At 47.4% G+C, this 10,541-nt stretch overlaps 1 pseudogene; it reads right to left on the reverse strand.

Moving 5' to 3' along the window:
• Positions 1-6,886: 6,886 nt before the first annotated feature.
• On the reverse strand, positions 6,887-7,059 carry LOC120036999 (annotated as a pseudogene).
• Positions 7,060-10,541: the final 3,482 nt, after the last annotated feature.

Here is a 10,541-nt window from a genome sequence, read left to right on the forward strand (position 1 = left end):
GGTTAGGGTACATGTAGGTAGGGGTTAGGTTACATGTAGGTAGGGGTTAGGGTTAGGGTACATGTAGGTAGGGGTTAGGTTACATGTAGGTAGGGGTTAGGGTACATGTAGGTAGGGGTTAGGGTTAGGTTACATGTAGCTAGGGGTTAGGGTTAGGGTACATGTAGGTAGGGGTTATGTTAGGTTACATGTAGGTAGGGGTTAGGGTACATGTAGGTAGGGGTTAGGGTACATGTAGGTAGGGGTTATGTTAGGGTACATGTAGGTAGGGGTTAGGGTTAGGGTACATGTAGGTAGGGGTTAGGGTACATGTAGGTAGGGGTTAGGGTTAGGGTACATGTAGGTAGGGGTTAGGGTTAGGTTACATGTAGGTAGGTGTTAGGGTTAGGGTACATGTAGGTAGGGGTTAGGGTACATGTAGGTAGGGGTTAGGTTACATGTAGGTAGGGGTTAGGGTTAGGGTACATGTAGGTAGGGGTTAGGGTTAGGGTACATGTAGGTAGGGGTTAGGGTACATGTAGGTAGGGGTTAGGGTTAGGATACATGTAGGTAGGGGTTAGGGTTAGGGTACATGTAGGTAGGGGTTAGGGTTAGGGTACATGTAGGTAGGTGTTAGGGTTAGGGTACATGTAGGTAGGGGTTAGGGTTAGGTTACATGTAGGTAGGGGTTAGGGTTAGGGTACATGTAGGTAGGGGTTAGGGTACATGTAGGTAGGGGTTAGGGTTAGGTTACATGTAGGTAGGGGTTAGGGTACATGTAGGTAGGGGTTAGGGTTAGGTTACATGTAGGTAGGGGTTAGGGTTAGGGTACATGTAGGTAGGGGTTAGGGTTAGGGTACATGTAGGTAGGGGTTAGGGTTAGGGTACATGTAGGTAGGGGTTAGGGTTAGGTTACATGTAGGTAGGGGTTAGGGTTAGGGTACATGTAGCTAGGGGTTAGGGTAAATGTAGGTAGGGGTTAGGGTTAGGGTACATGTAGGTAGGGGTTAGGGTACATGTAGGTAGGGGTTAGGGTTAGGGTACATGTAGCTAGGGGTTAGGGTAAATGTAGGTAGGGGTTAGGGTTAGGGTACATGTAGGTAGGGGTTAGGGTACATGTAGGTAGGGGTTAGGGTTAGGGTACATGTAGGTAGGGGTTAGGGTTAGGGTACATGTAGGTAGGGGTTAGGGTTAGGGTACATGTAGGTAGGGGTTATGTTAGGTTACATGTAGGTAGGGGTTAGGGTACATGTAGGTAGGGGTTAGGGTTAGGGTACATGTAGGTAGGGGTTAGGGTACATGTAGGTAGGGGTTAGGTTACATGTAGGTAGGGGTTAGGGTTAGGGTACATGTAGGTAGGGGTTAGGGTTAGGGTACATGTAGGTAGGGGTTAGGGTTAGGGTACATGTAGGTAGGGGTTAGGGTTAGGGTACATGTAGGTAGGGGTTAGGGTTAGGTTACATGTAGGTAGGGGTTAGGGTTAGGGTACATGTAGGTAGGGGTTAGGGTACATGTAGGTAGGGGTTAGGGTTAGGGTACATGTAGGTAGGGGTTAGGGTACATGTAGGTAGGGGTTATGTTAGGTTACATGTAGGTAGGGGTTAGGGTACATGTAGGTAGGGGTTAGGGTTAGGTTACATGTAGGTAGGGGTTAGGGTTAGGTTACATGTAGGTAGGGGTTAGGGTACATGTAGGTAGGGGTTAGGGTTAGGTTACATGTAGGTAGGGGTTAGGGTTAGGTTACATGTAGGTAGGGGTTAGGGTACATGTAGGTAGGGGTTATGTTAGGTTACATGTAGGTAGGGGTTAGGGTTAGGGTACATGTAGGTAGGGGTTAGGGTTAGGGTACATGTAGGTAGGGGTTAGGGTTAGGGTACATGTAGGTAGGGGTTAGGGTTAGGGTACAGGTTAGTTAGGGGTTAGGGTTAGGGTACATGTAGGTAGGGGTTAGGGTACATGTAGGTAGGGGTGGGTCTGTAGGGGTTAGGGTACATGTAGGTAGGGGTTAGGGTACATGTATGTAGGGGTTAGGGTACATGTAGGTAGGGGTTAGGGTACATGTAGGTAGGGGTTTGGGTACATGTAGGTAGGGGTTAGGGTTAGGGTACATGTAGGTAGGGGTTAGGGTTAGGTTACATGTAGGTAGGGGTTAGGGTACATGTAGGTAGGGGTTAGGGTTAGGTTACATGTAGGTAGGGGTTAGGGTACATGTAGGTAGGGGTTAGGGTACATGTAGGTAGGGGTTAGGGTACATGTAGGTAGGGGTTAGGGTACATGTAGGTAGGGGTTAGGGTACATGTAGGTAGGGGTTAGGGTACATGTAGGTAGGGGTTAGGTTACATGTAGGTAGGGGTTAGGGTACATGTAGGTAGGGGTTAGGGTTAGGGTACATGTAGGTAGGGGTTAGGGTACATGTAGGTAGGGGTTAGGTACATGTAGGTAGGGGTTAGGGTAGGGTACATGTAGGTAGGGGTTAGGGTACATGTAGGTAGGGGTTAGGGTTAGGATACATGTAGGTAGGGTTAGGGTTAGGGTACATGTAGGTAGGGGTTAGGGTTAGGGTACATGTAGGTAGGGGTTAGGGTTAGGTTACATGTAGGTAGGGGTTAGGGTTAGGGTACATGTAGGTAGGGGTTAGGGTACATGTAGGTAGGGGTTAGGGTTAGGTTACATGTAGGTAGGGGTTAGGGTACATGTAGGTAGGGGTTAGGGTTAGGTTACATGTAGGTAGGGGTTAGGGTTAGGGTACATGTAGGTAGGGGTTAGGGTTAGGGTACATGTAGGTAGGGGTTAGGGTTAGGGTACATGTAGGTAGGGGTTAGGGTTAGGTTACATGTAGGTAGGGGTTAGGGTTAGGGTACATGTAGCTAGGGGTTAGGGTACATGTAGGTAGGGGTTAGGGTTAGGGTACATGTAGGTAGGGGTTAGGGTACATGTAGGTAGGGGTTAGGGTACATGTAGGTAGGGGTTAGGGTTAGGGTACATGTAGGTAGGTGTTAGGGTTAGGGTACATGTAGGTAGGGGTTAGGGTTAGGGTACATGTAGGTAGGGGTTATGTTAGGTTACATGTAGGTAGGGGTTAGGGTACATGTAGGTAGGGGTTAGGGTTAGGGTACATGTAGGTAGGGGTTAGGGTACATGTAGGTAGGGGTTAGGTTACATGTAGGTAGGGGTTAGGGTTAGGGTACATGTAGGTAGGGGTTAGGGTTAGGGTACATGTAGGTAGGGGTTAGGGTTAGGGTACATGTAGGTAGGGGTTAGGGTTAGGTTACATGTAGGTAGGGGTTAGGGTTAGGGTACATGTAGGTAGGGGTTAGGGTACATGTAGGTAGGGGTTAGGGTTAGGGTACATGTAGGTAGGGGTTAGGGTACATGTAGGTAGGGGTTATGTTAGGTTACATGTAGGTAGGGGTTAGGGTACATGTAGGTAGGGGTTAGGGTTAGGTTACATGTAGGTAGGGGTTAGGGTTAGGTTACATGTAGGTAGGGGTTAGGGTACATGTAGGTAGGGGTTAGGGTTAGGTTACATGTAGGTAGGGGTTAGGGTTAGGTTACATGTAGGTAGGGGTTAGGGTACATGTAGGTAGGGGTTATGTTAGGCTACATGTAGGTAGGGGTTAGGGTTAGGGTACATGTAGGTAGGGGTTAGGGTTAGGGTACATGTAGGTAGGGGTTAGGGTTAGGGTACATGTAGGTAGGGGTTAGGGTTAGGGTACAGGTTAGTTAGGGGTTAGGGTTAGGGTACATGTAGGTAGGGGTTAGGGTACATGTAGGTAGGGGTTAGGGTACATGTAGGTAGGGGTTAGGGTACATGTAGGTAGGGGTTAGGGTTAGGGTACATGTATGTAGGGGTTAGGGTACATGTAGGTAGGGGTTAGGGTACATGTAGGTAGGGGTTAGGGTACATGTAGGTAGGGGTTAGGGTTAGGGTACATGTAGGTAGGGGTTAGGGTTAGGTTACATGTAGGTAGGGGTTAGGGTACATGTAGGTAGGGGTTAGGGTTAGGTTACATGTAGGTAGGGGTTAGGGTACATGTAGGTAGGGGTTAGGGTACATGTAGGTAGGGGTTAGGGTACATGTAGGTAGGGGTTAGGGTACATGTAGGTAGGGGTTAGGGTACATGTAGGTAGGGGTTAGGGTACATGTAGGTAGGGGTTAGGTTACATGTAGGTAGGGGTTAGGGTACATGTAGGTAGGGGTTAGGGTTAGGGTACATGTAGGTAGGGGTTAGGGTACATGTAGGTAGGGGTTAGGGTACATGTAGGTAGGGGTTAGGGTACATGTAGGTAGGGGTTAGGGTACAGGTTAGTTAGGGGCGAAGTGCCTAAATGCAATATGTCAGTTTTGTATTTTGAATAAATGTGCACAAATTTCTAAACATATTTTAACTTTGTCATTATGGGGTATCGTGTGTATATTGATTAAATTGCTTTTCCCTCAATGTTAGAATAAGGCTGTAACGTAACAAAATGTGGGAAAGTCAAGGGGTCTGAATCCACCATAGCTGGAATGAAGGGAAATACCGCTGACTGAGAAAATGGATTTAATCACTTATCAAGTTTCAATCAAGTTTATTTTATATAGCCCTTCGTACATCAGCTAATATCTCGAAGTGCTGTACAGAAACCCAGCCTAAAACCCCAAACAGCAAGCAATGCAGGTGTAGAAGCACGGTGGCTAGGAAGAACTCCCTAGAAAGGCCAAAACCTAGGAAGAAACCTAGAGAGGAACCAGGCTATGAGGGGTGGCCAGTCCTCTTCTGGCTGTGCCGGGTGGAGATTATAACAGAACATGGCCAAGATGTTCAAAATGTTCATAAATGACAAGCATGGTCAAATAATAATCAGGAATAAATGTCAGTTGGCTTTTCATAGCCGATCATTAAGAGTTGAAAACAGCAGGTCTGGGACAGGTAGGGGTTCCATAACCGCAGGCAGAACAGCCGAAACTGGGACAGCAGCAAGGCCAGGTGGACTGGGGACAGCAAGGAGCCATCACGCCCGGCAGTCCCGACGTATGGTCCTAGGGCTCAGCTCCTCCGAGAGAGAGAAAGAAAGAGAGAAGGAGAGAATTAGAGAGAGCCAAGATGTTCAAAATGTTCATAAATGACAAGCATGGTCAAATAATAATCAGGAATAAATGTCAGTTGGCTTTTCATAGCCGATCATTAAGAGTTGAAAACAGCAGGTCTGGGACAGGTAGGGGTTCCATAACCGCAGGCAGAACAGTTGAAACTGGAACAGCAGCAAGGCCAGGTGGACTGGGGACAGCAAGGAGTCATCATGCCCAGTAGTCCTGACGTATGGTCCTAGGGCTCAGGTCCTCCGAGAGAGAGAAAGAAAGAGAGAAGGAGAGAATTAGAGAGAGCATACTTAAATTCACACAGGACACTGGATAAGACAGGAGAAGTACTCCAGATAAAACCAACTGACCCTAGCCCCCCGACACAAACTACTGCAGCATAAATACTGGAGGCTGAGACAGGAGGGGTCAGGAGACACTGTGGCCCCATCCGATGATACCCCCGGACAGGGCCAAACAGGAAGGATATAACCCCACCCACTTTGCCAAAGCACAGCCCCCGCACCACTAGAGGGAAATCTTCAGCCACCAACTTACAATCCTGAGACAAGGCCGAGTATAGCCCACAAAGATCTCCACCACAGCACAAACCAAGGGGGGGCGCCAACCCAGACAGGAAGATCACGTCAGTAACTCAACCCACTCAAGTGACGCACCCCTCCTAGGGACGGCATGAAAGAGCACCAGTAAGCCAGTGACTCAGCCCCTGTAATAGGGTTAGAGGTAGAGAATCCCAGTGGAGGGGAACCGGCCAGGCAGAGACAGCAAGGGCGGTTCGTTGCTCCAGAGCCTTTCCGTTCACCTTCACACTCCTGGGACAAAGACTTGTGGGAAACAGACAAAAAAACAGATTTTAAAAAAGGCACGTTGTTAAACCAGTGGAGAAATGAAGTGTTTCAACAGGAACATTGATACCTGATATTGTATACAGTCTATTGGTTTTTAACTGGTTATTAATAATAAAAGGTTCCAGTAAACTAAAAGGTTCATCTTAAACTCAAATCAAACAGGAGGATTTATACACCATCATCAAGATCCAGACAAGACACAAGATGGGCAAAAGAACACAGACACTGGACAGGGGAGCTCTGCCTAGAAGGCCAGCATCCCGGAGTCGCCTCTTCACTGTCGATGTTGAGACTGGTGTTTTGCGGGTACTATTTAATGAAGCTGCCAGTTGAGGACTTGTCCTCTTGCTCAGTTGTGCACCGGGGCCTCCCACTCCTCTTTCTATTCTGGTTAGAGCCAGTCTGCGCTGTTCTGTGAAGGGAGTAGTACACAGCGTTGTACGAGATCTTCAGTTTCTTGGCAATTTCTCGCATGGAATAGCCTTCATTTCTCAGAACAAGAATAGATTTTCAGAAGAAAGGTCTTTGTTTCTGGCTATTTTGAGCCTTTAATCGAACCCACAAATGCTGATGCTCCAGATACTCAATTATTCTAAAGAAGGCCAGTTATTGCTTCTTTAATCAGAACAACAGTTTTCAGTTGTGCAAACATAATTAGGGGGGACCGGTAGAGTAGGAGATGAGTAGGGGACTAGCAGAGTAGGGAACTAGCAGAGTAGGGGCCTAGTAGTGTACGAGTAGAAGTCTTCTCAATTTATCCAACCTAATGAGTTGATAATAATGTGTATTATTGCTAGAAGTCTGCTCAATTTATCCAATGAGTTGATGATAATGTGTATTATTGCTAGAAGTCTGCTCAATTTATCCAATGAGTTGATAGTAATGTGTATTATTGCTGGGCTGGAATAGAAGTCTGCTCACCCAGTAGATCAGGGAGTGGATCAAGGTTCCACCTCTGGTATGGATATATTTGTTTTTCGGGTGCACCGTTCCTGGAGGTACTGCAATACCAGGTCGATGCGTGGAGTGGACGGAGCAAGCCCCTATTCCATCTCCCTGTTCCAAAAATGTAATATATGGTCCCCAGATAGGGGACGTATCAGATATTAAACTGATAAGAACAGATTTTTTTTCTTTTGGAAAAGTTTTATTGTCACATTTCTTTTAAAAACAGCTCATATGTTTGTACATCATTTTATACACATAAAAACAGCATAAAAGCATAAAAACAGCATTTGTATATTACATTTAAATTTGTTAAAAAGTACATGTTGTTAAAAACAGTAGAAACAACCATGAATAAAACTACTTTTTCTTGTAAAAAAACATCAAATTCTGTAAAAGCCATTTAAAATATGTACAAATGATTTAACAAAGGTAAAACATTCTTAAGACATTAAAAACAAAGTCACTTTGTTAAAAGGCTGTCTTTGGTCCTTTGTACAGGAACGGGGTGAGTCCTTATCAAACTCGCCTCCTCCTATTCTTACTGATCAACTACCCTCCTCTTTGTCGGGTCCCAGAGCTGTCCCTTCCGAAGGCGCATCGCCTTAGGCACCACAGCGCTGTCAGGCCGTGGTCACCGGGGCCTTGGGTGTTGTGGGGACCCTTCGCCTGGGGTCGAGGCCCCCTTTCTTCTGTACCACTTCAGTGCTTCCGTGGCTACCATGGCCACTGCCTGGAGGGTGGTCTCTACTCGTTTCGCTACCAGCAGGTTGCGGGAGGACCACAGTGCTTCCTTCAGACACGTGAGGGTAGGCCAGAGGTGAAGGCCTTCAGCCCACCCCATACAGCACGAGCTGGGGCGTTAGGTCCTCCTCTGCTGGCAGACATGGGGAGATGAGGGGGCCTGCTTCCTTCCACAGGTCCCTGGCGGCTCTGCACTCCCAGAGCATTTTAAACTGGAAAAAGAGGCATTCACGGTTTTAACTAAACACCGCTCTCTTCTCTCTCTTGTGCAGGAGCGGGAACCAGTGTGTCCAGGGCGTGGGCTTGCTACAGGCGATCCCACAATGGTTTGGCGCAACGTGCTCTGCTGAACCAGCCCCGGGACCTGACCTGGATGGTCGCCCATGAGATCCTCCCGGTCAGGGCCGTTATGCACTCCCGGGGCATGGCAAGGACACCCACGTGCCAAGATAAGTCGGTGGGACACACGGCTCTGGCTCTGCCACAACGTCGCTGATTTGGGAAGAAATGTAATGATATATTTCATGAGTGTGTGTGCGTTGTTAACATCTGCCTAAGTTACTGCCCAGATCTTCCAGTCTGGACGACGGGTCCGGAACGGCGATCCCAATCCGGACAACCGCTGCCCATTCTTGTGGTGGCCTGTTCCGCTTGCAGAAATGAGGTAACAATTAATAATCATTAATGGAAGACTAATTGATAAGATATTAAAATATCTGAATAGTTATTTTCGGGAAATTACAACTCTAAACATTTTCCCGTGGTCCCCCGACTTCCTAGTTAATTAATGTTTACATGATTAGTGTAATAACGTAATAATTCAACCTAGAGAATTGATTTGATAATATACAGTCTTCACATATGATAGCCCAGACACAACCCACTTCAATTTGCTTACCGCCCCAACAGATCCACAGACGCTGCAGTCACCATCACTCTGCCCTATACCATCTGGACAAGAGGAATACCTCTGTAAGAATGCTGTTTATTGACTATAGCTCAGCATTCAACACCATAGTACCCTCCAAGCTCATCATTAAGCTCGAGGCCCTGGGTCTGAACCCCACCATGTGCAACTGGGTCCTGGACTTCCTGAGGGGCCACCCCCGAGGGTGGTGAAGGTAGGAAACATCCCCTCCACTCCGCTGATCCTCAACACTGGGGCCCCACAAGGGTGCGTGCTCAGCCCCCTCCTGTACTCCCCGTTCACCCATGACTGCATGGCCAAGGACGCCTCCAACTCAATCAAGTTTGCAGACGACACAACAGTAGTAGGCTTGATTACCAACGATGACGAGGTGAGGGCTCTGGGAGTGTGCTGCCTGGAAAACAACCTCTCACTCAACGTCAACAAAACAAAGATGATCGTAGACTTCAGGAAACAGGGTGCACCCCCTATCTACATCGACGGGACCGCAGTGGAGAAGGTGGAAAGCTTCAAGTTCCTTGGCGTACACATCACTGACAAACTGAAATGGACCACCCACGACAACTGCTCCGCCCACAACCACAAGGCTCTCCAGAGGGTGGTGCGGTCTGCCTGACGCATTACGGGGCAAACTACCCGCCCTACAGGACACATTCAGCACCCGATGTCACAGGAAGGCCAAAAAGATCAAGGACATCAACCACCCGAGCCACTGCCTGTTCACCCGGCTATCAGCCAGAAGGCGAGGTCAGTACAGGTGCATCAAAGCAGGGACCGAGAGACTGAAAAACAGCTTCTGTCTCAAGGCCATCAGACTGTTAAACATCCATCACTAACACATTAGAGGCTGCTGCCTATAGGCATAGACTAGGAATCACTGGCCACTAAGGAATGGAACACTAGTCACTTTAATGTTTAAATATCTGGGATTACTCATCTCATGTGTATATACTGTTTTCTATAGTATTCTACTGTATCTTAGTCCATTCCGCTCATCTATATATAGTCTTAATTCATTCCTACTTAGATGTGTGTAATTTGTTAGATATTACTGTAATGTCGGAGCTAGAAGCACAAGCATTTCGGTACACCCGCAATAACATCTGCTAATCACGTGTATGTGACCAATAATATTTGATTTGACAAGTCTCTGAATGTCCTTGAGTGGCCCAGCCAGAGCCCAGACTTGAGACCTGAAAATAGCTGTGCAGCGATGCTCCTAATCCAACCTGCCAGAACTTGAGGGGGATCTACAGAGAATGGGAGAAACGCCAAATACAGGTGAGCCAAGCTTGTAGCGTCATACCCAAGAAGACTCGAGGCTGTAATCGCTGCCAAAGGTGCTTCAACAAAGTACTGAGTAAAGGGTCTGAATACTTATCAAATCAAACTTTATTTGTCACATGCACCGAATACAAGTGTAGACCTTACCGTGAAATGCTTACTTACAAGCCCTTTACCAACAGTGCAGTTCAAGGAGTAAGGAAAAATGTACCAAATAAACTAAAGTAAAAAAATAAAATAGAAAGTAACACTAACATAACGAGGCTATATACAGGGGGTACCGGTACTGAGTCAGTGTGGAGTCTATATACAGGGGGTACCAGTACTGAGTCAGTGTGGAGTCTATATACAGGGGGTACCGGTACAGAGTCAGTGTGGAGTCTATATACAGGGGGTACCGGTACAGAGTCAATGTGGAGACTATATACAGGGTGTTACGGTACATAGTCAATGTGGAGGCTATATACAGGGTGTTACGGTACAGAGTCAATGTGGAGGCTATATACAGGGGGTACCGGTACTGAGTCAGTGTGGAGTCTATATACAGGGGGTACCGGTACCGAGTCAGTGTGGAGTCTATATACAGGGGGTACCAGTACAGAGTCAATGTGGAGGCTATATACAGGGGGTACCGGTACTGAGTCGGTGTGTGGGGGTACAGGCTAGTTGCGGTAATTTGTACATGTAGGTAGGGGCGAAGTGACTACATGCGATGTCAGTTTTGTATAAA

This window comes from Salvelinus namaycush, unplaced genomic scaffold (assembly GCF_016432855.1).
Source record: "Salvelinus namaycush isolate Seneca unplaced genomic scaffold, SaNama_1.0 Scaffold154, whole genome shotgun sequence".
Taxonomy (NCBI): domain Eukaryota; kingdom Metazoa; phylum Chordata; class Actinopteri; order Salmoniformes; family Salmonidae; genus Salvelinus; species Salvelinus namaycush.